Source organism: Homalodisca vitripennis, chromosome 7 (genome assembly GCF_021130785.1).
Source record: "Homalodisca vitripennis isolate AUS2020 chromosome 7, UT_GWSS_2.1, whole genome shotgun sequence".
In the NCBI taxonomy this organism is placed as follows: domain Eukaryota; kingdom Metazoa; phylum Arthropoda; class Insecta; order Hemiptera; family Cicadellidae; genus Homalodisca; species Homalodisca vitripennis.
This window is the reverse complement of record NC_060213.1, coordinates 97,939,367-97,966,656: the sequence shown is the minus strand read 5'-3', so window position 1 is coordinate 97,966,656 and position 27,290 is coordinate 97,939,367. Positions and strand designations below refer to the sequence as shown.

The 27,290-nt window shown below is 36.2% G+C and overlaps 1 protein-coding gene across 9 annotated transcripts in view; it reads left to right on the top strand.

Moving 5' to 3' along the window:
* The window catches only part of LOC124366088 (histone deacetylase 4), a 230,572-nt gene that overhangs the window by 65,465 nt on the left and 137,817 nt on the right, over positions 1-27,290 (top strand). The gene's annotated exons all lie outside the window — the stretch shown is intronic.

Here is a 27,290-nt window from a genome sequence, read left to right as displayed (position 1 = left end):
ATATAGTTAAGTTAAAATTAATATTGTTTAACAGGTGATTATTAATTTGACTACTGAAATTACTTGATATATTTTGTTGTTTTTAAAGCTTGCTATGAAACTTGTTTCAACGCTTGCATGTTGTATTTCCAAATTGTCTTTGCATTTTCTTTCTCTTATTTATTTATTAATCATATATTAAACATATAATTAGTTATTTTTCACATTTGTATTGTTTATTTTTCATACTTTAAGTGGTTTTGTTTACTACTAAAATCAACAACAAAGAACTATTAACTTCAGTAATTAAATGTAATGAATATATAAATAATAAGAGTTCTGCTTTGTGTGATAAACTTTGTAAATCAGATAAAACAAAGTCGGCGACTAAGATGCTCCACACGAACTCTATACATCGTTTCGACATAGAGATCCCCAGAAAAGAAAATAGGTATAGTGTAATCTAGGTGAAGAGGTATTGTGCACCTTATGAAACAATGAGAGTACTTCTTCACCTTTTGTAGATTTCAGACACTGCACTAAGAGGAAGGTGAAATTGAGCTAAACTCAACACTCACATTGATGTGACCCTTCCCACCGTAGCGACGTTGTGCACACTTAATGTAATTTAATTGTTTTTCCCTAAAAGGTAATAAAGTTAAAATAACTTCGTGAAGGTATTAGTAGCTGATATGTTTTTAATTAGAAGCCAATACTTAAGGCAGATCATAACCAAAGTGTTTTATACTAGAGAATAGTGTATTGATAATAATACAGAAGTAGGGATATTATAATAAATTCGTCTGCGTATTCATACATTTATTGCAGCGGTGCTTAATTTTTCTAACCAATTTTGGAGATAAGTGTATTGTATATAAGTCTGTGTATATAATTTGCCTTAGTCTAAAATCGGTATTTCTTTTACTGTATTGAAGTTCATTATTCTGTTTAGTTAATTAAATAGTTATTTAACTTTAATGAAAACCACACCCAGAGTCCAAAACCACCCCCACTTATTCCAAATTCTATTAGCTAAGTGTTTACGAAGCCTTTTACTTGAGGGAATGACAAATTTTATTTCTGTTTGTCGGTCCACACAGTATCTCGAGAACAAATTGACGCCGTATAGACTTGAAATTGTACACGAAGCCTCATGCAACATCGTGTTTTATGGTGGAGCATGTTATTCCACGGGATTTAAATGAGCGTTAGCGAATACTTACATATTGGTCTTGTTGGTAACAATGATGTCATCGAGAAACATCACAGAAGACATACATTTGTAAACAAACTACAGCGATATGACATAGTAACAACATAATTACGGAGTCTAATGAAATGAGCTGGGCTTTACATTTTGCACGCAACGTCAGCGAAGCTTGTTTACGCGACGCGATTACAAGAAATTTTATCTTGTAATTCTATTTCCTAAATAACAATCTTTCGTAACATTAATAACAGTAAGAGTAGTACACCAAATCTTGGTGTACTACTCTTACTACAAATACTGCTATAATTATTTGAATGTATCTCGTTTTCAAAAGTACTAATATATTAAAAATTAACACCGATTACGTTAATATATCAAATGATGTATTGTTTAGTTTGATTTTTGTAAAGAACCCCCGTTTTTTAAGAATAATTATTCTCCAATTCATGATTTAATCAAGTATACCTAAATTTATTGAAACAAAAATTTATAAAAACGTGTAATTTGTATATGATTCGATTACTGTTTTCTGTGTTTATATTAATTTGCAGTATAAGTTAATTGTAAAGTATATTTTCTAACGACGTGACTGTACAATTTAATGCAGCCGTCATTATACGTGTGAATCAGACTAATGTGTCAGTTTGCCGCCACCTCCGCCTGCACCGTGGAAACAGTGCAGTTAATGTTTGCACTGTCAGCTGTGTGTTGGTGTATTGTGGGTGGGTGGGTGGAGAGGGGGGTGATTGTGCCGTTCCCATGGTGACCGAGTGCTGCTTGTCTATTTATATCGCGATGCCTTACAATTACCCCTCCTCTCCGCCCCGCACCCCGCGCCACTCTCTGTCTTGTTGTCTTGTGATGTTGATAGTGTTATCTGCTGTTAACAACGCTAAAACTGAACAGCACGCGTCCCTCGGTCACGTGTTGTCGTGTCGCAAAGATAGTCAGTTTGGGATTACTTGGGATTCACGTTTGTAGACACACTATAGCGTGGGGAGGGGTGGATCGGTCTTTTCTGAGTATTATGCTTAATACAGGATGTGTGGAATTGGACCAAACTGTCCTGATATTTGGTTAATGTATTTGTTTATTCATCCTATCAGACAAGTAACATATGTTGTTTCAATCTTTAGTTATTTTTTAATTATCTTTAATCATACATGAAAAAGATTATTTTGAATTATTATTAATACCAATGAAATATTATATTAAATAATGCCGTTTAACGGTCCGAAAATTTAATGTATGTAATAAACTTAGTTGCCTCCCTTATCATGTTTAGGCTGTTTTGTTTAGCATGAGTCCGTTTTATCTTTAGTTTTTACGATACAATTGTCTTATCTATGAGACAGTTATACTTAACTCGTGGAAAATAATATTTGTCACAACTAGCACTGTTGTTTTACTTTAAAATACCACTTACTCTAATTTTACTACGTATAGAATTGTTGAAAAGGTTTTAATTTTGTTTTATTGTTATTAGTTAAGGTTTTATTTGTTTATTAGTTATTCAAGCCTAGTCCAGAAAGGATAGAATCTGTGGCAATAGGGCTTGTGTATTCTATTTAATCATCACTTTAGCTTCTTTTTTTTGTAATAAATTGTTCGTTCTATGTGATACGTAGTCTTTTATATGTAGGGAACGATTAATATGTCTTGAATAGTTAAATTTGAAGTACACTTGTGGTTCGCAACTACTATTCATTGAAGTAATATACAATTCCTCTTGTTTTAACCAAACATTATTTTTTTTTTAACTTTCACCGAAAATATCAATACGTTGATTGTGAGTAGTGTGCAATGTTTGTGGTTGAAAGTAGTACAGTATACCTAGTTTACGGAAAGAAGGGTGTAGGCCCATTTACCAGACATTGCAGGGCGAATTGGCGTAATGGACGTTATTTCGATAGTATCAGTAAGATTATCAAGTTGACGAAACGTTTTTCAGCAGTAATATTGATTCAGTCCATCGTATGAGGACAAAATCAATTCTCGATGTTATTTCCCGGAAATTATTGGGTAATTGGCGTAATGCACGCATTCCAATACCATAATAAAGTTCACGGAACGTTTTTCAACAGTAATACTGATTCAGTCCATCGTGTCAGGACACCATCAATTCTCGATGTTATTTCCCGGAAATTGTTGGGTAATTGGCGTAATGCACGCATTCCAATACCATAATAGAGTATAAAGTCGACGGAACGTTTTTCATCAGTAATAGTGATTCAGTCCATCGTGTCAGGACACAATCAATTCTCGATGTTATTTCCCGGAAATTGTTGGGTAATTGGCGTAATGCACGCATTCCAATACCATAATAGAGTATAAAGTCGACGGAACGTTTTTCAACAGAAATACTGATTCAGTCCATCGTGTCAGGACACAATCAATTCTCGATGTTATTTCCCGGAAATTGTTGGGTAATTGGCGTAATGCACGCATTCCAATACCATAATAGAGTATAAAGTCGACGGAACGTTTTTCAACTGTAATACTGATTCAGTCCATCGTGTCAGGACACAATCAATTCTCGATGTTATTTCCCGGAAATTGTTGGGTAATTGGCGTAATGCACGCATTCCAATGCCATAATAGAGTATAAAGTCGACGGAACGTTTTTCAGCAGAAATAGTGATTCAGTCCATCGTGTCAGGACACAATCAATTCTCGATGTTATTTCCCGGAAATTGTTGGGTAATTGGCGTAATGCACGCATTCCAATACCATAATAGAGTATAAAGTTCACGGAACGTTTTTCAACAGTAATACTGATTCAGTCCATCGTGTCAGGACACAATCAATTCTCGATGTTATTTCCCGGAAATTGTTGGGTAATTGGCGTAATGCACGCATTCCAATACCATAATTGAGTATAAAGTCGACGGAACGTTTTTCAACAGTAATACTGATTCAGTCCATCGTGTCAGGACACAATCAATTCTCGATGTTATTTCCCGGAAATTGTTGGGTAATTGGCGTAATGCACGCATTCCAATACCATAATAGAGTATAAAGTCGACGGAACGTTTTTTCAACAGAAATACTGATTCAGTCCATCGTGTCAGGACACAATCAATTCTCGATATTATTTCCCGGAAATTGTTGGGTAATTGGCGTAATGCACGCATTCCAATACCATAATAGAGTATAAAGTCGACGGAACGTTTTTTCAACAGTAATACTGATTCAGTCCATCGTGTCAGGACACAATCAATTCTCGATGTTATTTCCCGGAAATTGTTGGGTAATTGGCGTAATGCACGCATTCCAATACCATAATAGAGTATAAAGTTCACGGAACGTTTTTCAACAGTAATACTGAATTCAGTCCATCGTGTAGGACACAATCATATTCTCGATGTTATTTCCCGGAAATTGTTGGGTAATTGGCGTAATTGCCATTCCAATACGCATAATAGAGTATAAAGTCGAAACGTTTTATTCATATATATATATATATATATATATATATATATATATATATATATATATATATATATATATATATATCGTTCTCTTATGTTAATAAAGCTTAATAATTTATTTTTTACTGCGGGCAAAATTAAATTTATTTATTGATTTGTGCTCTAATGTGTTCTATGTGTTATATTTTAGATTATCAGAAATATGCGATCTGTTTATATGGTTAAGTCTAAATTAATATTGTTAGATTCTTTATTATTTTACTGTCTGGGCGATAAATCCCAAATAATCATCTAATTTCAGCAATCATCTGATGATTAAAATAATCAACGTTGTATCATTAATATATGTAAAGTATCGTTTCGTAATTTACTTTGGTTTTGTATAATGTATTTTTATCAATTTGTTATGTATGGAACTGAATCTTAATAACAGTGTTTCAAACGGGGCTTCACTAAATAATTTGGGTCTTGACGTCAAAATAAAAGAAATTAGTTATTATTACTTAACAATGTTTGGGACTTGATACAGAGAGAAAGGTGTAGGATGTGTTTGTTACAAGTTGGGGTAGATTGAACTTACCCGCTCTTGGTGATAGTTACATAACAGTGAGTGGGAGGAGGCGGTAGGGAACGAGTTGAGGTAATATTTGACAAAACATTACCTACAGATTTGATCTGCGGCCGCTATTTCGGTCTTGACGCAATCGCTGATGACGCACGGCGCTATTGTTTGCCTTTCTCTGAAATTTACAACAATTTCGGTCCCATTCGGGCACCCGATTTGAATATAAGATGGTTGAACCCTTAATACAATTGTTGCCTTTTTGCGCAGCACTCGGGCTACAGTGAAGCCAATAAATGTCTTTATGATATTAAAAGAGGGTGGGTGTCACAATAAAGGGGTATTTGCATGGGTCTTACTGTTTTCGGCACAATAGATTACTTGATTGGGACGGTTAGGTATTTTTGATACCTGCAATTTAATACCCAATTATCCATTTTTTGATACATGCAACTATGATAATAACGGAATTTCTTGTAATCCAACTAGTTGATTGGCTTTGATAGATGAAACTATGAAGATAAGTGAATTTCTTGTAATTCACCGAGTTGGCTATCGGCTTTTGATAGATGCAACTGTGGAGATAACTGATTTATTGTAATTCACCTGTTGAATATCAGTTTTGACAGATGCAACTCTGAAGATAATTGAATTTCTAGTAATTCACCGAGTTGGCTATCGGCTTTTGATAGATGCAACTGTGGAGATAACTGATTTCTTGTAATTCACCTGTTGAATATCAGTTTTGACAGATGCAACTATGAAGATAACTGAATTTCTTGTAATTCACCGAGTTGGCTATCGGCTTTTGATAGATGCAACTGTGGAGATAACGGATTTCTTGTAATTCTCCTGTTGAATATCAGTTTTGACAGATGCAACTATGAAGATAAGTGAATTTATTGTAATTCACCGAGTTGGCTATCGGGTTTTGATAAATGCAACTATGGAGATAAGTGATTTCTTGTAATTCACCTGTTGTATATCAGTTTTGACAGATGCAACTATGAAGATAACTGAATTTCTTGTAATTCACCGAGTTGGCTATCGGCTTTTGATAGATGCAACTGTGGAGATAACGGATTTCTTGTAATTCACCTGTTGAATATCGGTTTTGACAGATGCAACTATGAAGATAACTGAATTTTCGTAATTTACCTAGTTGGCTATCGACTTTTGATAGGTGTAAGCAACTATAAAGATAACTGAATCTCTTGTAATTGAACTAGTTGGTTATCGGCTTTTGATGGATCTACCTACCAATATAACTGAATTTCTTGTGATTTATTTAGTCGGAGATCGTTCTTTGAGGGAAAAGTTCGAGACTCAGGCGTACAGAGATGATTATGTCCATCTGAGAGGAATATCCGCGGGATGCCACGTCACTAACCGAAATGTATCGACATACTGATGAGAAGGCAACAACTAAAAATATCAATGAAGTAACTAGGTCGAATGATGTATTCGTCACTGAGGGTGGGTTTATCATCAGATACAGTGACAGTTATCAAGCATATGGCTGACAATCGTCTGAACCGCATAACATCTAGCTCTTTGTTTTGAATGGTACAGATTGAAACAGAGCTCCTTTTTACTTTTTTTAAACTGGTAAGACTAAGAGTATCCCATTGCCCATGATATGTCGGCAAGCGGTATACGTCATAGATGTCCTGTCACTTGGGAAGTAGTACTATTTAAGTCACTTCAGATTTAAATTCCTCAGCAAAGAGGCCTACTTCAATGCTAACAAGAATCACTTCGGTGATAACCTCAGGAGTGGAGACCTCAACAATTTATTGACACATTTCTTATGAAGTAATTGCTTCTGAATCCTCGTAAAAAGTCAATTTATTGTCATTGTCATTTGTTATTGGATCATCGACACAGCCGAGCTTACCTAGTTACAAATCTCAATCACCAATTGCATCAACCCTTTATTGGCTGAGCGTTAGCGAAGCCTATCTCTCGAGCAGCTAATTTCATTAGTGTATGCCTGTCTGTCCGCATGAGAATGGAATGAAATAACCTATAGACTTGAAATTTTACATCAAGCTTCATATCTATGTAAACAGCATCGAGTTCAATGATGAAGCATGTCACTCTAACCATAGGTTAGCGAACATTTTTACATTAGGTAATCGTGATGACAACGTGGAAATCGTACAATAAATACATTTGTAAACAAACTGTGTACAATCATATTGCATTTTAACGTGTGACAAAATATAATGCATGATGTACCCTAACTATCCACAAGAATCTCGAGAAAGATTTTTTAAATTTTTATGACAATTGATTCTGAATCAACAAAAATGAGTTGTAATTATGATGGTGCGCCCCATTGAAAGCCATCACCCTGTAGCTTGGTACAATTTCTGTTTTTGGAGAATTAAAAATTTCTGTTCTGTATGAAATTTTAACATGTGACATAGCGAAACACGTAGCTTAATGAAATGAGCTACATACTTGAAATTTTCCATGCAACCTCAGCGAAATGTTTTCTTTGATAGCCAAAAGGGGTAAAGTTCCAACTGTTATAATAATGGGTACAGAGGACAGTTTTATTAGTGTTATGTTTCAACCTGGAACCGTACGCAACATTGATTGTGATTTGAGGAGCTGAGAAAACCAAACAAAATTAAATAATAGTATTTGTTCTGTGTTTTGGATCTTTAATTTTCAATCAAATTTTAAATAATTGAGTCGTTTGTAAACTTTATGCTCCATCGAAAATATTTTCCATCGTGCGGGTTATTCTGTATTGGTAGGGTTTATAATAAATGTTTTGGCTCCAAGAAATACTACTTATGTTACTCACTGTATAATGTGCGTATTAGTGGGTGGGGGAATCATACACACACGCACGCGTGCGTGTAAGTCTTTATGTTCGCCAAACAAAGACTTCCTAGTAAGAAAGCTATAGAACATACATTTTCATACTTTATAAACATCTAGAAGTAATTATTTTCGAATAAGAAGAGCTCCACCTTCAATGAAGTCTAGAAGTAAGTTGAAAATAAGTATACAATAAAAATAGTTTTATAAGGCAAAAATTTAGATATAATTTGTGTTCCGGATACTTGGCGTCTTTAGTGTAAAGAACTAACTTTAACACATTTCGAGAGAAGTCCTCAAACATTTTTGCACTATTTTCAAACTATCCATCCAATAATAAATAAATTTATAACGGCGTGGAAATTGTTTCACTATTCTGTTTGTACCAAAAGTTTTTTTTTTTTACGGTGCACATAAGTTTATTTTACAAATCCATATTCAATTCAGATCCCGGAAGGAAACTGCACAAGTAAGCTGAAACCGTCCGAATGAGAAACGCACGCATTTGGTTGGAAAGTATCAGAATGGAAACAGTAGGCCTACGTAAACTGATTGGCGGCTAAAACGTGAACGGCTTATCAACGAAGAAAGGCTGCCTTAAAAGATGGAAATCTGTGATGTCGTGATGAAAATGTGTCCGTCCATTTTACCTTAGTGACCGGTGTAGCTGGTAACCAATACTCGTAATAGTTGTATCTGTGCAAAGGTTAGTCTTTGAATGTTATCTTAAATTAGTTGAAACATTTATACGAAACTTATTAACGTCCATGCTATGGTGAGAAGGGTCAATTACATGTGAATGTCACTTAACTCCTGGAATATGTGACAGCGTCACATTCTAGACGCAGCACTAAGAGGAAGGTGAACTTGAGCTAACCTCAACATTCACAATAACCTATCGTTACAAAGCACGAAGTGATGCTTCAGCTACTGTATCAAATTACATTTAAATGTCACTTAACTCCTGGAATATGTGACAGCGTCACATTCTAGACGCAGCGCTAAGAGGAAGGTGAACTGGAGCTAACCTCAACATGCACAATAACCTATCGTTACAAAGCACGAAGTGATGCTTCAGCTACTGTATCAAATTACATGTGAATGTCACTTAACTCCTGGAATACGTGACAGCGTCACATTCTAGACGCAGCGCTAAGAGGAAGGTGAACTGGAGCTAACCTCAACATTCACAATAACCTATCGTTACAAAGCACGAAGTGATGCTTCTGCTACTGTATCAAATTACATGTGAATGTCACTTAACTCCTGGAATACGTGACAGCGTCACATTCTAGACGCAGCGCTAAGAGGAAGGTGAACTGGAGCTAACCTCAGCATTCACAATAACCTATCGTTACAAAGCACGAAGTGATGCTTCAGCTACTGTATCAAATTACATGTGAATGTCACTTAACTCCTGGAATATGTGACAGCGTCACATTCTAGACGCAGCGCTAAGAGGAAGGTGAACTGGAGCTAACCTCAACATTCACAATAACCTATCGTTACAAAGCACGAAGTGATGCTTCAGCTACTGTATCAAATTACATGTGAATGTCACTTAACTCCTGGAATATGTGACAGCGTCACATTCTAGACGCAGCGCTAAGAGGAAGGTGAACTGGAGCTAACCTCAACATTCACAATAACCTATCGTTACAAAGCACGAAGTGATGCTTCAGCTACTGTATCAAATTACATGTGAATGTCACTTAACTCCTGGAATATGTGACAGCGTCACATTCTAGACGCAGCGCTAAGAGGAAGGTGAACTGGAGCTAACCTCAACATTCACAATAACCTATCGTTACAAAGCACGAAGTGATGCTTCAGCTACTGTATCAAATTACATGTGAATGTCACTTAACTCCTGGAATATGTGACAGCGTCACATTCTAGACGCAGCGCTAAGAGGAAGGTGAACTGGAGCTAACCTCAACATTCACAATAACCTATCGTTACAAAGCACGAAGTGATGCTTCAGCTACTGTATCAAATTACATGTGAATGTCACTTAACTCCTGGAATATGTGACAGCGTCACATTCTAGACGCAGCGCTAAGAGGAAGGTGAAACTGGAGCTAACCTCAACATTCACAATAACCTATCGTTACAAAGCACGAAGTGATGCTTCAGCTACTGTATCAAATTACATGTGAATGTCACTTAACTCCTGGAATATGTGACAGCGTCACATTCTAGACGCAGCGCTAAGAGGAAGGTGAACTGGAGCTAACCTCAACATTCACAATAACCTATCGTTACAAAGCACGAAGTGATGCTTCAGCTACTGTATCAAATTACATGTGAATGTCACTTAACTCCTGGAATATGTGACAGCGTCACATTCTAGACGCAGCGCTAAGAGGAAGGTGAACTGGAGCTAACCTCAACATTCACAATAACCTATCGTTACAAAGCACGAAGTGATGCTTCAGCTACTGTATCAAATTACATGTGAATGTCACTTAACTCCTGGAATATGTGACAGCGTCACATTCTAGACGCAGCGCTAAGAGGAAGGTGAACTGGAGCTAACCTCAACATTCACAATAACCTATCGTTACAAAGCACGAAGTGATGCTTCAGCTACTGTATCAAATTACATGTGAATGTCACTTAACTCCTGGAATATGTGACAGCGTCACATTCTAGACGCAGCGCTAAGAGGAAGGTGAACTGGAGCTAACCTCAGCATTCACAATAACCTATCGTTACAAAGCACGAAGTGATGCTTCAGCTACTGTATCAAATTAAATGTGAATGTCACTTAACTCCTGGAATATGTGACAGCGTCACATTCTAGACGCAGCGCTAAGAGGAAGGTGAACTGGAGCTAACCTCAACATGCACAATAACCTATCGTTACAAAGCACGAAGTGATGCTTCAGCTACTGTATCAAATTACATGTGAATGTCACTTAACTCCTGGAATACGTGACAGCGTCACATTCTAGACGCAGCGCTAAGAGGAAGGTGAACTGGAGCTAACCTCAACATTCACAATAACCTGTCGTTACAAAGCACGAAGTGATGCTTCAGCTACTGTATCAAATTAAATGTGAATGTCACTTAACTCCTGGAATATGTGACAGCGTCACATTCTAGACGCAGCGCTAAGAGGAAGGTGAACTGGAGCTAACCTCAACATTCACAATAACCTATCGTTACAAAGCACGAAGTGATGCTTCAGCTACTGTATCAAATTAAATGATCTTTTCTCTATACTAAAATAGATGCAAGCATCAATCGTGTCAAGTTATTTAAATCTCAGTAATATACCTTAATTCCAGGTAGTATACACCTACTGCAGTATGATATTCCAATTTTAAGCGTACTAGGTTGACATAGAACTATTTTGGCACTTGTTTGTCTTGTTGGTTACGTAAGGTTAAAAATGTTGGTGAAAGAAATTATATTACTGATGAGTTACATTTACTGTAAGAATTTTCACTAAGTAACGTGTGTAGAAAATGCTATATCGGGTGTCATAAAAGTCCCACCCCGTGCCTATTAACTTTCATATGGATAGAGGTGGAGCCACTAACTTTGGGGATGTTTATATGACCAAGTGAGGAGTTTCTTGGTGTATGAAACTTTTTGACCCCTTTTCCCCAAATTGGGGTATTTTAGGGGTAAGTCAAAGTTTTTAAATAGGAACCCCTAGCAAGTGACACCTCATTTTAGAGCTGCTATAAAAAGAAGAAGAATGGCGCAAACTAGAGGTCTCTAATGTTACGCTATCAAATTTGGTGACAAATTAAAGTTTGAAGTTTTTATCAGACCATCACAGTAAGCAACATATAAAGTTATTGTAAATCAGATAAAACATTCACTCTCTAGTTATTTTGAGAACTTAGGACACAAAATCATAAAATAACTTATTACAAAAATCAATTATGATTAACATTGCATTTATTAGGTTTTTTTGTCTAACCGAAGCCCGTTGGGAAGTCCCGGGAATACCAATAGCTGGTTTTGCCATGTCAACTCTTATTGTTTACCAGTTAGTATGTGAGACACATTCAGACCACTTTGTCACAATAACTGAACTAAAAAATGGAGTCAAACATTTTTGTACGCAAAAAAAAAACTGCTCAGTTGGTCAAATAAATATCCTTCAAAGTAAATCACTATCTTTATTCATAAGAAAGTTAATTGGGAGGGAGAGGGACTTTTAAGACACCCGGTATAGTAAATAGTGTGTCATTATATTATCCGTTAAGTAAAAATTTATTTAATTCTGAGTAACGAAATATGCACCAAAATGAAAACAAGCAAAACAAATTTTGTAAACTACAAGCCTCGAGATATTAAAAAAAATTAAAATCAACATTTGCTAATACATGTAAAAAGACTAAAGTGAGTTGTTAAAACAATACTAACTGGAACGTTTAGAAAGGTTATACATTTGCAGCGTGTATTGTTGTATGTAGTAATGCAGTGCTTATGACTGCTATCCACATACAGTGTATCCGCTTGGTGGTGTGTGATGTGATATGTTCCAACTATTTGTAATTTAATTACTAATAACTATTTCATATCTTTATAATTTTTCTTTTTTGTTGCAGGTATGAAACATTTCTTTCAATAGTGAGTATATATAGATTTAACACATACACTTTGTCGCTCTAGTATACCGTGACGCTGAATTTACTCTATCAAACTTAAACATATGAATTTTCAGGTAAAAAATGGGAAAATTGATATAAAATATATCCTTATCTTGCCGTTTGTATCTATGTGTCTTTGTTTTGTTTTGTTTTTTCAAAAAAATAATTATTATATTTGCTTTGAATTGATGTATGAAATTCAAAGTTTGGAAATTTTAGTCCAATTAAGACATTTTCCTAAAGATTCAACCATGTCATCTTCATGACCAACTGTATAACTAAAAACATTGGAGGGTTTTTGAAACTGTTGTAACAATAGTAAAACATGGTTACTTTTTTAGTTGAGTAATTTAATAGGCATAGACCAAATTTATTTCGCCGATTTTTATCTCTGTTTATATTTTACTGCTTTTGTACGTTATATTCGTAACAATTCAAACTCCGAACTTGCTGATATCCATTGTGTAAATGGACTTTCCATTCTTAATGCTAGATTAGCTGTAAGATTATGTTCTCATCGGTTCTCACTTATAACAAATCCAAAGCTCTATGTTATCTCAGTCCATAATCGTCTCAGTAAAAGTGCTCAGTTTGGAAGGAAGACGGGCGATAATTTATCATGTTTATCTGTACGATTCTGTAAATCTATATATATGAATGTTTGTGTGTTTGCCCTTTATGGAATCGTAAACTATTTGACCGATCATTATGAAAATGTGTATGTATACGTATTCTTCCACGGAGAAGGTTTGTAAGCTATGTCCATTGATGTAACTCACCACCAAGCGGCGCTGCAAAAGATAAAAGGTTTAAAAGCGCCTGCACACTATAAACTGCAATTACGAGACAGTTACGTATATTACATAGCCAAACACTATTTAAGGGCGCTAAGTTATTATGTATATTTGTCTTTAAGATAAATTTCTGGTTGAACTTAAAGCTTGAGTGTTAGACCACTTTATAATAAAACACATTTACATGTACAATGGCTGTAAACATATACAGATTCTCTTGATCGTGGCAACAAAGCAAACTCTACATCGGCGTTGGAAATATAATTTACTTGAGCCAGACGTGCACATACACGGGTAACGCTTACGAAAAGCGTGCGAAGCCGCGGGAAACAGCTAGTGTATTATGTTTAGATGAAGTACACGCACAGTATATACAGATTTGTAGTCCCAAATGATTGCTTGACCTTGCTAGGTATGGTTGGGGGAGGTAACGGTTGCCAAGCGACGACCACGACACGTGTTTCAACTTACTCACTCCACCGCTCCATAACCTGCCCCACCAAACTGGCTCATGGTATTTCTTACAAAGCTGGAGCAATGCAATGTATATGATCTTGAGGAGGTAAAATGGCGAACCACCCGATTTTGCACTTTTCCTAGGGCTATTGAATTCATAGGGCTAAGGATGTTTATCGGTTCAAATAACTAATAAAGCAATTCGTAACTAATGTTTCATTTAAATTCCATGTTCATAATTAATTGTATTAACTCACTAATGATATAAATAATGATAAATGATATAATGTTATATAGATAGATAGATATATATATATATATATATATATATATATATATATATATATATATATATATATATATATATAGATTTTAACTAATTCCCAGATACACTGATAAGGTTTACTTGTGGTTGTTCCCATATTAACGATGGAAGAATCACGAAAATTGGTTTAATTTGTTGTAAGTTTTTTTCTTTAAAGTAACCGTGTTACTTTGATCCCATTTCTTTCACTATTGCTTCCTTATTAACTCAGTAAAATAAGGCAAAATAAGGATGCAACCTCGGAATGAAAGATAATAAGCTAAATATTTGCGTACGTCTTTATTTTGATGCTATAAAACTTACCTCAAAAGTCTCATATAATCACGTGTACGCGACTTTTGAGCTAAGTTTTATAGCATCAAAATAAAGACGTATGCAAATTTTTAGCTTATTATCTTTCATTCCGAGGTTGCATCCTTATTTTACCGGACTATATGTACAATAATTCCCTGCTCATAGGATAGTAGCTCGCAACCCATTGAAACAGACGGTCGTCACTAAAAGGACAGTAGTTCGTTACTCATAAGACAGTAGTTCCTCACGCATAGGACAGTAGTTCGTCACTCATAAGACAGTAGTTCGTCACTCATAAGACAGCAGTTCGTTACTCATAAGACAGTAGTTCGTTACTCATAAGACAGTAGTTCCTCACTCATAGGACAGTAGTTCGTTACTCATAAGACAGTAGTTCGTCACTCATAAGACAGTAGTTCGTTACTCATAAGACAGTAGTTCGTCACTCATAGGACAGTAGTTAGTCACTCATAATACAGTAGTTCGTCACTCATAAGACAGTAGTTCGTTACTCATAGGACAGTAGTTCGTTACTCATAAGACAGTAGTTCGTCACTCATATGATAGTAGTTCCTCACTCATAAGACAGTAGTTCGTTACTCATAAGACAGTAGTTCCTCACTCATAGGACAGTAGTTCGTTACTCATAAGATAGTAGTTCGTCACTCATAAGATAGTAGTTCGTCACTCATAGGACAGTAGTTCCTCACTCATATGATAGTAGTTCGTCACTCATATGACAGTTGTACTCGCTACCTATGATTACATAGGTTATTGTTATCTAATCTTTTGAAAGCCCTTACAAAGCAGTGTCATGACCCGGATGGAATGTGGGGCGTCATTGCATTAAAAAAGAAGTTTAGGATTATTTTTGGATAAGTCTTTTTCTGATCATAGGTGGCAGTCCAGGCACCGTCTGTTGGTATACTATTTGGTCCCTCCCAATCCTTCGGTATCTGTTATACTTATTTCCTACTTCTGCAGGTTGTATCGACGGACATTGTGTGTTCAGTTGGGAGTAGCTGGTTGGTAACATTGGAGACGTATTTACCGGGCCATGCTGAGCTTCTTATTATTCAAAAATTAGTAATACTACTTCATGTATTAACATGTATTTCTATTTTTAACTAGCAAGTTGAGGGCGATAGTTATCTTCATCAACGACCAGGGTATATATCGTTCTATTTTATATGGAATCATTGAAGATGCTTGGGAAGCGTCGGTAGTGAAGTCAGTCCGTGAAGGTGTGTTTTATGGCGATAGAATTATCTGACATAACTACCATCCGCGTCATTTCGACTAGACTGTGGGAAAATCCGACGTTGATTGATGGTCCGTGTTGACGTCCGCCGCGCCGATATAACACAGTAGATTGATAGTTTTACGTCACAGATTACGGACATAAGTGAGCACACAGAGGGAAAGTTTAGGTCATTGTATCGATGACCAGCCAGCTAGCTGTACACAGCGGCCGAGCTGGTTACTTATGAATCACACTAATAACACAGTCCCGGTCACAGCGCCGATATAACACAGTAGATTGATAGTTTTACGTCACAGATTACGGACATAAGTGAGCACACAGAGGGAAAGTTTAGGTCATTGTATCGATGACCAGCCAGCTAGCTGTACACAGCGGCCGAGCTGGTTACTTATGAATCACACTAATAACACAGTCCCGGTCACAGCGCCGATATAACACAGTAGATTGATAGTTTTACGTCACAGATTACGGACATAAGTGAGCACACAGAGGGAAAGTTTAGGTCATTGTATCGATGACCAGCCAGCTAGCTGTACACAGCGGCCGAGCTGGTTACTTATGAATCACACTAATAACACAGTCCCGGTCACAGCGCCGATATAACACTGTAGATTGATAGTTTTACGTCACAGATTACGGACATAAGTGAGCACACAGAGGGAAAGTTTAGGTCATTGTATCGATGACCAGCCAGCTAGCTGTACACAGCGGCCGAGCTGGTTACTTATGAATCACACTAATAACACAGTCCCGGTCACGAGCGCCGCGCCGATATAACACTGTAGATTGATAGTTTTACGTCACAGATTACGGACATAAGTGAGCACACAGAGGGAAAGTTTAGGTCATTGTATCGATGACCAGCCAGCTAGCTGTACACAGCGGCCGAGCTGGTTACTTATGAATCACACTAATAACACAGTCCCGGTCACAGCGCCGATATAACACTGTAGATTGATAGTTTTACGTCACAGATTACGGACATAAGTGAGCACACAGAGGGAAAGTTTAGGTCATTGTATCGATGACCAGCCAGCTAGCTGTACACAGCGGCCGAGCTGGTTACTTATGAATCACACTAATAACACAGTCCCGGTCACAGCGCCGATATAACACTGTAGATTGATAGTTTTACGTCACAGATTACGGACATAAGTGAGCACACAGAGGGAAAGTTTAGGTCATTGTATCGATGACCAGCCAGCTAGCTGTACACAGCGGCCGAGCTGGTTACTTATGAATCACACTAATAACACAGTCCCGGTCACAGCGCCGATATAACACTGTAGATTGATAGTTTTACGTCACAGATTACGGACATAAGTGAGCACACAGAGGGAAAGTTTAGGTCATTGTATCGATGACCAGCCAGCTAGCTGTACACAGCGGCCGAGCTGGTTACTTATGAATCACACTAATAACACAGTCCCGGTCTCGAGCGCCGCGCCGATATAACACTGTAGATTGATAGTTTTACGTCACAGATTACGGACATAAGTGAGCACACAGAGGGAAAGTTTAGGTCATTGTATCGATGACCAGCCAGCTAGCTGTACACAGCGGCCGAGCTGGTTACTTATGAATCACACTAATAACACAGTCCCGGTCTCGAGCGCCGCGCGCCGTGAGGAAATGTACAGGACGTTTCCTCGTTTATTCTATGTGGAGTGCAATTATCCCGGCCTTCGCCTGGAGGCCGCCAATCGCCGTACCTAGTCTCTATTACCGTGTTTGAACTATGTGCTGGGTAAAGACAGAGCTTAGTGTGTATACACAGTGACAGATGATCCGTTTGGAACATTATCGAACTGTAATATAAGTAATCATAGTCAGTGTTGTTGTTATAGAATTAGCGTTGCACAAACACACAACCTGGGTTTTCTTGAATCGATGGGAACATTCTCCTGAGGCTAGTTATGTTGGAGATTGAACGAAATGAGAGGACATCAAGAGTGTTAAAAATATGAAATGGTACTTTTTTCAGACCATGTTTTTCTTGGTTGACAGTCGTGACAGATTTAAAACAAATCAGACACGCCAATAAATGTTTCATCAGCGCCAGCTAACTCTTAAAGTGGTGACTCTGTCTCTCTCTCTACCTAGTTGTGTGACAGTGATATCATTATTATTTGTGAGTCTGACGATCGGTTTTAATATATCACGATAGCAGAATGTAAAATGAGAAACAATTATTATAGTTCCGTGTTTTAATCCTTATGATTACCACTCTTCTATTTAGACCTCCACCAAAACTAGCGTGGCTGGCGATCAGTTTCTTGTTTGGTAATAATTACCTTATCGATTTCAAGAGAAAAAAAAAAAACTAGGTTTTGTGCTCATACAATGCAAATTTGTCCCCTAGGCCATTAAGCTTATATATTGTCGTACTGTAGAAAACTGCTCGTCTTTTAAATTAATTTACAATCAACACACACTCTAAACTCTAACGCATTGATTGAAATAATTTTAAACTTTGCTCTCGATTGATTACAAATAGTAGAAAGCAGGCAATATTGTACTGTATTAAATTTTAAGTTTCTAAATATTCTCGATGCCGTAATAATTACCAATTAGTTCGTAATCTCTTTTGCTAGCAGTGCAGCCTTGAAAGGTGTGGAAAGCGTCCTTCCCCCACACAAATACTGGAGACGCTCTCTGTAAAAATTGGTGGTGGGGTAAACAATCCACCCTATTCTACATAAGTTTTGTATTCCTAATTGGCCATTCTTGGTCCAGGTGAGCATCTAGACGAGAATAAAATAAATAGTTGCTGACGTGTTTTATGTAAATGATTTGTTTCACAATTGAAAAGAAACTACAGTATTTATTAAAATCAGTTTTCTAGATCTTGCCAAGGTACATTCTACGCGTAAATTACATTATTACACGAGAATACATTAGAACTAAATTACTTGTATATTTGAACCGTTAAAATTAAAATTAGTGTTTTGAATTGATTACATAGTAGTTTGGGTAGCCATTTGCCAAATGGACTATTTAGTTCAAAATCAACAAAGTCTAAGATTTTTTCTGAATAACTCATATAAATATTAGAAATCCAAAAATAGTTTGTGTATAAATTATATTTTTTAAATGAGGGATCTCACATAGCTGTATGACTAACAAAGTTTAACATTGTTCTTATAGAGAAATCTCAAGGTCATTTTGACAATATGATGAGCATATCCGTCTTTGCATTTGTTTCTAAAAGGATCTATGTGCTGCTTCCATGATGGGTAAGGTTGAGGGCAAGGACGTAGCCAGTGAGGGAGTTCCAGGGGTCCGAACCCCCAGAATTTTCATTGCTTCAGTTAATTTTTAGTAAACAATTATTATTATTTAAATAATTCAGTATTACTGACATGTACTGCTGAAAGATCGTTCTCAACAAAGATACGGGTCAAGAACTTTTTAAGGAACGAATGAAGCCTTACTCTCTGTCCACTTTGGGAAAATATCAGTTGTCTTGAACCCCCTCCCCCCAATGTTTTCCTGACTGCGTTATGGGTCACCTGTCCAGATTTCATGAGTAGGGGAGATTTAACGGGTATTGTATCATTCTCAGTTGTACCACCTTCGAAGAAAAGAAGACAAGCCCAGTTTCAGCCTCTTGCAAGCAGTGGAAACAAAGATCACTCATTTTAGTTTCAAAGAGGGGAGTTCCATCCACTCCAACGGTTCACTTCGACCAGCCCATTTTACTCCAATATCTACAAAATGTGCTGCTCCTGGACACTCACTGGATTTCGTAGATTGACGTGCAACATAGGTTTTACAGGCAAGGTGTAAACTAGCTAGAAGTGAAACTTACTGGGGTGGAGATTAGATGGCCGAGTGGTCTAAGGCGTCAAACTTTGGGGCTGAGTTGGAGGTAGCGCGGGATCAAATCCTATCTGAGACCGTAGCAATTTTTGTCAGTTCCACCGACCTTGCACTGTATCGACTTTCCTCTAAGTTAATGTGGTGGGGTTTGGATTGTTCTTAATTGTGGTGTGGTATTGGAGTCGTTGTCAGCAGATATTTGAGTCAAAATAAAGTCGTGAAACAATTGGGTGATATTCAATGTATGTGTAAAGGCATCCCTTGTTTTCACCGGTGTACAGCCACGCGTACGGACAAGAATGTACCGTGGTGCCGCTCTCTTTATAGCCGGTGGTAAACAGTTCACAGCGAGCGTGCATGTGAGAGAAACCAAGATCGCATACCGTGCCGCCCACATCCTCGTTACCTCTCACTGCTACACTACTTACTGCCGCCGGCACGGTTATTTCGGGCGGATTCCACGCAAATACCGGCTACTTTACTTGTAAACCGGTGGTGGAAATAGCACCGACAGATGCCGGACGCTGAGATAAGGTGGGCTTGTAAACAATCCGATTCACGTCAACCTTCGACGTAACGCCGGTATTTTCGTCCCGTGCAGGCGGCTCCTGTTTGGATAATTACATTGTAATCGAGAGTGTGGAGCCCAATTTTGTTACGAGGCCCAAATAAAACCTGCTGAAAATAAACTAGTAATTTGTTTATCTTATATGATAGCTTTCAAGTGGTGAAATACTTCCTTATATTTAATATGACAAGGAAATTACATATTTTTGTGAAAACTTTTGTATGTACAAAAAAAATCTTATTTCCACCTTTCATACACACGTTGGTAAATCTTGGAACAGTTATTCTTTGGACTATATATATAATGATTATTTACAAGTTTTTTATTGTCAAGGACAAGAAAACACTGCACATACAAAGGCACCTTCGCCGCTTCCAGATTTAGAAGATTCCAGTGGATACTTTTTTAATAACAAATTTAAAAATGTTTTGCATTAAATTGACTTTTGGTCTGTTTTGTTTATTACTTAAACTGTTATGGACACCTCAATAAATGACAGCTTGTGCTGCTTCATGTAGCGTGGACACGGACTGTCGACTGCTGTAGTTCTCCGCTTCTCAAACAGATAGCGCGCTTATCAGATTTTAATTATTTCTTACGATGACCGTTTTTTATGTGCAATTTGCTAAGAAAATAAAACAAGTATTATGTGTGTAATTATAAAGAATAATAAAATACATTTATTTTTATTATTTAAACAGTTCTTACAGTGTTAAAGTAGAGTTTCTTGAGGGCGTGCTTTTATACTATATCTCTCATGATAAGCATTAAATCGTGCTTCGCGTTCCTCTTGTGATACGTGTTTTAGAGCATTTCACTTTTATTCAAGCGTAAACGCGACCCCTCTTCTGTTTCATTTCCAAGCTTTTCGTCGCGAGACTGACCGACAGAAGTGACTACTTCTTGGTTGTGAATATCAATATTTTAAATATAAACGTTACACTCCTATAACTTGTAACACTTTACATAACTCAGGAGTTTGACCTAGAGAAACTCATGAAAAATTGAAATTTCAATATCATAACACATGGATGGCTTAAAAACCAATTTCAAAACATTCATAATATAACATTTGAGTAACTAAACTGTTAACTATAGTTATCCACAAATACCACCATAATCTTTTGATTATACGCGAATTCGAATATTTGAGGTTATCCGAAGAATATAATATTCTGCAATCTCAATATCTAACTCAATAAATATGCACATTTCCAAAAACACAAAAGAACAATTTGTGTTTAAAATAGTGAGTTTTATGTAAAAAATACTGTCATCCAACAACTTTCAACATTTTAAACAAATTTAATGTTATAATCTAATGGAATTAATCAAATGTCATAAATTAAGTAATATCATTACTTTTTTAAACCCAATAAGCAAATCAACTTTATTTAGCGCGCGCGCGTGTGTCATTTTTTAAGAATCTTACCTCAGTTAATATGCATTTTTTCAAAAAAAATTCAAAGAACAATTTTTGATTTAAATTATATGTATTGTCTAGAAAATTATTCTAGTCCTACAATTTCCAACCTTTTACTTACCTCAGTAGTTTGACCTAGGCCAATTAAAACTCCAATATTGCAAAATTATTATATAACCAATTTCTATACCTTTATGGTATATAATTAGACTACCCGAACTATAAACAATAGTTATTCACACATACCACCATAACCGTTAGTTGGCGATTTAGAATACTTGAGTTTATACGAAGAATATAGTATTCCGCATCCCTGTATCTCAATAAATATGCATTTTTCCCAAAAACACTAAAGAACGCTTTGTGTTTGAAATAGTGAGTTTTGTCTAAATACCCTCTCTCTAGCACGCCTGGATAGCCACTGAAATCGAACAAGCGTGACTTGATGTTTCATGACGCGAAAAGGTTTTTCGTATGTAAAACATACATCCAGGCCCGCCAAAAGAAGTAGTCACTGCAATAATATACGCAAGTTTGCACGAGCTGATTATCAATAGAAATATTTGTAGCTATGCAAAGTTTACTTTGTAAAAGTGACTAAAATTCAAACGATTTATTCACAATCCACTTCTTATGGAGATTTCTTCAACTCGAGAAGCCAGTGAGGCGAAGCCCGAATAATTCAACCGTTGCTTGTTTGTTTTAATAACATGTCACGGGATTTTAGTTTATATGCAAAATTTCAGTTCGATCTAGTAATAAAAAGGGGTTTAATTTAGGCATTGTATTTTTCTGTCATGACGTTACACACAGAGTGAGTTTGCAAGCTAATAGTAGGAATTGGAAAAATTAAATATACGATTTTACAAGTCATATTCTTGGATAAATTAAATACAAAAAGTGTTTGTAGCATGTGGTGTTATGGAAGTTACCCACTCACATTACTGCACTGTATTTCTTTGGAGTTAATTATTTTATTGTTTAAGTAGTTACTTGTTTTCAAACCCTTGGGAAAGTAGGTTTTTCCAACGAATTGTTTCAGGTGGGTTGCCAAGCAAATAAGGGACTGTGTCCGAATCAAAAAAGAAGTAGTGTTTGCTAAAAGTAATGTTCCATTTAGATGGTTTACTTTGGTAGAAGTCTGTCAGAGCAAATTGCTACACCAGAAGAATATTTAAGTTCCACATCAAAGATACTGATGTTTTGAGGTGTACTAAGGAATACAAGATTGCCTTCTTTCTATGAAAACCGAGCTTTTAGAGCACCCGTTATTTCTAATTCTGATTTATGTAAAGAATTTAGAAAACTATCCCAAAAACAAATACCCCTTATACACATGGTGCTACGGCAAATCTAAAAAGCACTTGTGTCTCTGTTGTTAGTTCAGTATAAAACCCCAGTATTTATCAAGGATCTTCTCAGTTGACTAAGAAATATATTTAACCAGCTTGCTTCCTGTCAAAAATGTTGTTCATGGTGATGTGGAATCTCATCTCAAAACTTCGATTAAGTTAATCCAATACAATGTGGTAGGATATTAAAACAAAATAATAAGAAATGCATTGCATAGAAGTTGTATCCAAATTCAATTTGTTGTTTTTATATTGACAGGAAATCACTAAACATACACATCCTTAGAATGTTGGTATATTAAAATATATGATGAACTAAAATAAATAATACATAATTCGTGCTCAAGCGAGTTTCGAAATTCCGACAATGGTTTTGGAAATTTGGTCTGCTAATTTGCGTAGAAAATTTTGTATTATACGTATAATAGAAATTACCGTTTCTCCAGTAACCGTTTTAGTTTTAGCAAAATTGTTCTACACAATACCTCATACTTTCCAGGTGAAAACTGTTTACATCACATAGTGAATTTAGTTATGTACAATATGTTGCCATTAAAAAAACCCTTAAGTGGCATCGAAAAGTCAGGTTGCGGTGCTGGTATAAATGATTTTCCTACGTTGTGCCAAGCCATATTTTAATTAACTATTGAATTTTAATATGTGCATACTTCGTAATTATTGAACTTGTATGTGTTTTTAAATGTTATAATCAGCTCATTTCCTTTATTTTAGATTTCTTCCCCCATTTGAAAGGTGGGTAGCATTGGCCACCGTGATCTTGGAGGTTATTTCATGTTTAAGACGGAATAAGCTCGTGCTCATTCTAAAGTGGACAGATTTTTTATTGTATGGGAAATGAGGTTTTAAATCTACACGGGGAAATGGATGGTATTGCGTTTCAGCGGTTCTCGGACTCAATTTTAATTAAGCTTCAGTCAATATTGAGTGCGTTGCTATGGGAACAGTCTACAGGATAGTTACCATTTGGAACTGTGCTTCCCTAGTAAACTGTGGATAGTCCCTGGGTACATGTAGGCTGTATCCACGGGGTGACAGTACGGCATGGCGGGTGCATGCATGTGGCTGTGTGGGCGGGATGCACAGTGGGTGATAATACGGTTGTGAGGAGGGGGGAGGGGTAGGGGGTATCCAGAAATAGCAGTGACTCCTGTTATAGCCGCGCCCCCGCGCGACAAAACTGCCATCCGCGGCACGGAAATAGCGCCTCACCCCGGAGTGTATAAATAGCCGTGCTGTCAGCGTCAGTGGGCCAGGGGTGGCAGGTGGATCTGGCGGGGTTGGGATCGCATGTGTGGATCCCAGGATCGGAGCGGGTCAAAGGTTTTCCTCGTTACAAGCTCCCATCGGTACAGTATCGTCAGTCGATTTCAAAGAAGCGCTACAAGCTGTGCCTTTGACAAATATTTATTAACCCGATGCGGTGCGGCGAGTATAAAATTGTGATCGTGTTTTCCGCTTGATCTGTAAACATTTCTAGGAACTTCGTCATTTCATCGATTGTAATGGCAGAAAATTTAATATTTGTCAGGTTTGAGCGTAGAGGTGTAAGTCATATTATTATTTGTTATTGATCAGATTTGTGATGAATTTCTTACTCTCCTTGTTGATAGTGTCACTTGTTACGGTTCAGTCTTTGTTGAATACAGGTCCCACGATGGTTGTGTCAATTGTTACCGTTCTGTTTTTGTTGAATACAGGTAAAACATTGATAGCGTCAATTGTTACGATTCAGTTTTTCTTGAGTACAGGTCTCACGATGGTAGTGTCAATTGTTAGGGTTCAGTCTTTGTTGAATACAGGACCCACGATTGTTGTGTCAATTGTTACCGTTCTGTTTTTGTTGAATACAGGTAAAACATTGATAGCTTCAATTGTTACGGTTGAATTTGTTATAAATGTATTTAAATAACATGATCCGTTACATCTTCAATATTATATATATACAATAAGAGTACATCTTCAGTAAATTTGACGTATTTGAGAGCAAGTTGTATGTGCACCGTGTACAGTCGGGGGTACACCTCATCGTACATCTTGTTTATTTTAGTCCGTGTTCTTTCATAGTGGAAAATTGGTGTGTGGGCAGACTGAGCCGTGCCAACGACCAACACTTTTCTTAGTCCGGCTTTTGGCGGTTCACAGAAACAATTTGGACTCGCGAAAGAAATACTGCCTGGTAGTTATTTCAAGCCACCTTTTCCTTCACATGTGGGTGATAACGTATGTTTACACTGAAGAATGAGAAAATGGTTTTCAGCCGGTTATTATTTAGTTTCACGCTGTTTGCTTGATAAAATTACAAAATAAATTGTATTTTGTGTTTGTTCCAACGTGGAATTAATTATTGAAGTCACTTTGGAAACTTCTCTCTTCAGATGTATTTCGTGCAATTTCTTATATTCATCTACTCGTATGTGGTTTGTTATATTTTGTTCAAGTAATAAATATTGAAAAGGTGTAGAATTGTAAATCTTGTAATGTTATTATGTTTTATCTTATTGCTTTATAACTCTCACTTACGCCTGTACATCACGTGGGTTCCTAGATTAATATACAGGGTGATTCAAAACTTTCACTACAAATTTAGGATTTTTCCGGACATTTGCCATCTGCCATCGTTCAGTGAAACAATACAATCAGTAACACTATGTTTCGAGATCTGCAATCTGATCTTTTCTTCAGGTAAATAACTAACTTAATACATAATAAAATTCCAAAACTAAGCCGACCGTATACTCCTCACGTATTTATCACAGCTGATTGATTGACTATAAACGTCCAAATCATCTGTTCAACAAATGTCTGTTGCAAACCTTTTTTGTATGTTGGTTTACATAGTAAGTAGGCTATGTCACTTTAAAATCTAGTGTTTAAAGGAAGTTTAACCTATTTGAATAAACAAACTACCCTTAAAAAAGATGAAATGTTCCCTAGCAAGTATGGAATTTAATTATCTTCAATTGCAAAAGAAAAACTACAAAATATTAACGATTAGAATGAAAATCATTTATACCAGCAACCTGACTTTTCGATGCCACTTAAGGGTTTTTTTAATGGCAACATATTGTACATAACTAAATTCACTATGTGATGTTAACAGTTTTCACCTGGAAAGTATGAGGTATTGTGTAGAACAATTTTGCTAAAACTAAGGTCAGACGCGTCTTGTGACATTATAGTACCAGGACTGTAGTTTAGCCTTGGCTGAATTGATACCTTATTGCGAAGAAACTTGTGTGGTTGAATTAAACTTGCAATAAGTTAAATGTGTTATCCAATTTCAGTATTTAAAGTGTAATTATATGTTTAACATAAAAGTTTTACAAAAAGTGACTTTGTCATGTTTTTTTGTAAAAATAGTACTCTTGAGATATTTTGGTTTAAATATTTGAAATGGTCGCCAAAAAAACTTTCAAACGGTTTTTTATTGATAGGTCCCGCCTACGTGAAGAGTTTACAAAGAGTTTAATTATTAGGCAGAGCCTTTGAACCCCCCTAGTTACATGGAATAAATAATACATTAAAGTTTTGTAGTGGGAGTTTCGAAACACTCTGTATATTTTACGTTTCAGAAATGTTTGATTGGCGGAATTCGTAAGGGGATCTTTTAAATGTAAATCTACAAAAGCTTGTTCAAGTTATACTAAGTTTTGTGCAATATTAAGTTTATTAAATAAAATGGATGTCGTCACACAAATGATTCGTTCACATTAATCCATATTTTACAAATGAACCGTTGTTACACTTGTATCGCGTTTACCACAGTTGGCGGCGGGTGGCGGTGCAATCTATCTGCATTTAACAGGGGAACGGAAATTAATCATCTATCTCAATAAATTGTTTCGTTCTTAATATCGTTTAAACCCGTGTAACCAAGAATGCAATATTGTTTGGTTTAACACTGAACGTACATCGTTTTGTGACGGACGCAGTTCAGAGAAACTGAAGAAATCGCTGTTACATTCACGTATTAAAAATATTGAAAAGAGATTTGATTACTAGAAAGGTCCTTTTAAATAATAATTTAATAAATAATTTAAGAAGTTATTTTTATTAAAAAAAGAAAAGAGATTTGATTACTTGAAAGGTCCTTTTAAATAATAATTTAATAAATAATTTAAGAAGTTATTTTTATTAAAAAAAGAAAAGAGATTTGATTACTTGAAAGGTCCTTTTAAATAATAATTTAATAAATAATTTAAGAAGTTATTTTTATTAAAAAAAGAAAAGAGATTTGATTACTAGAAAGGTCCTTTTAAATAACAATTTAATAAATAATTTAAGAAGTTATTTTTATTAAAAAAAAGAAAAGAGATTTGATTACTAGAAAGGTCCTTTTAA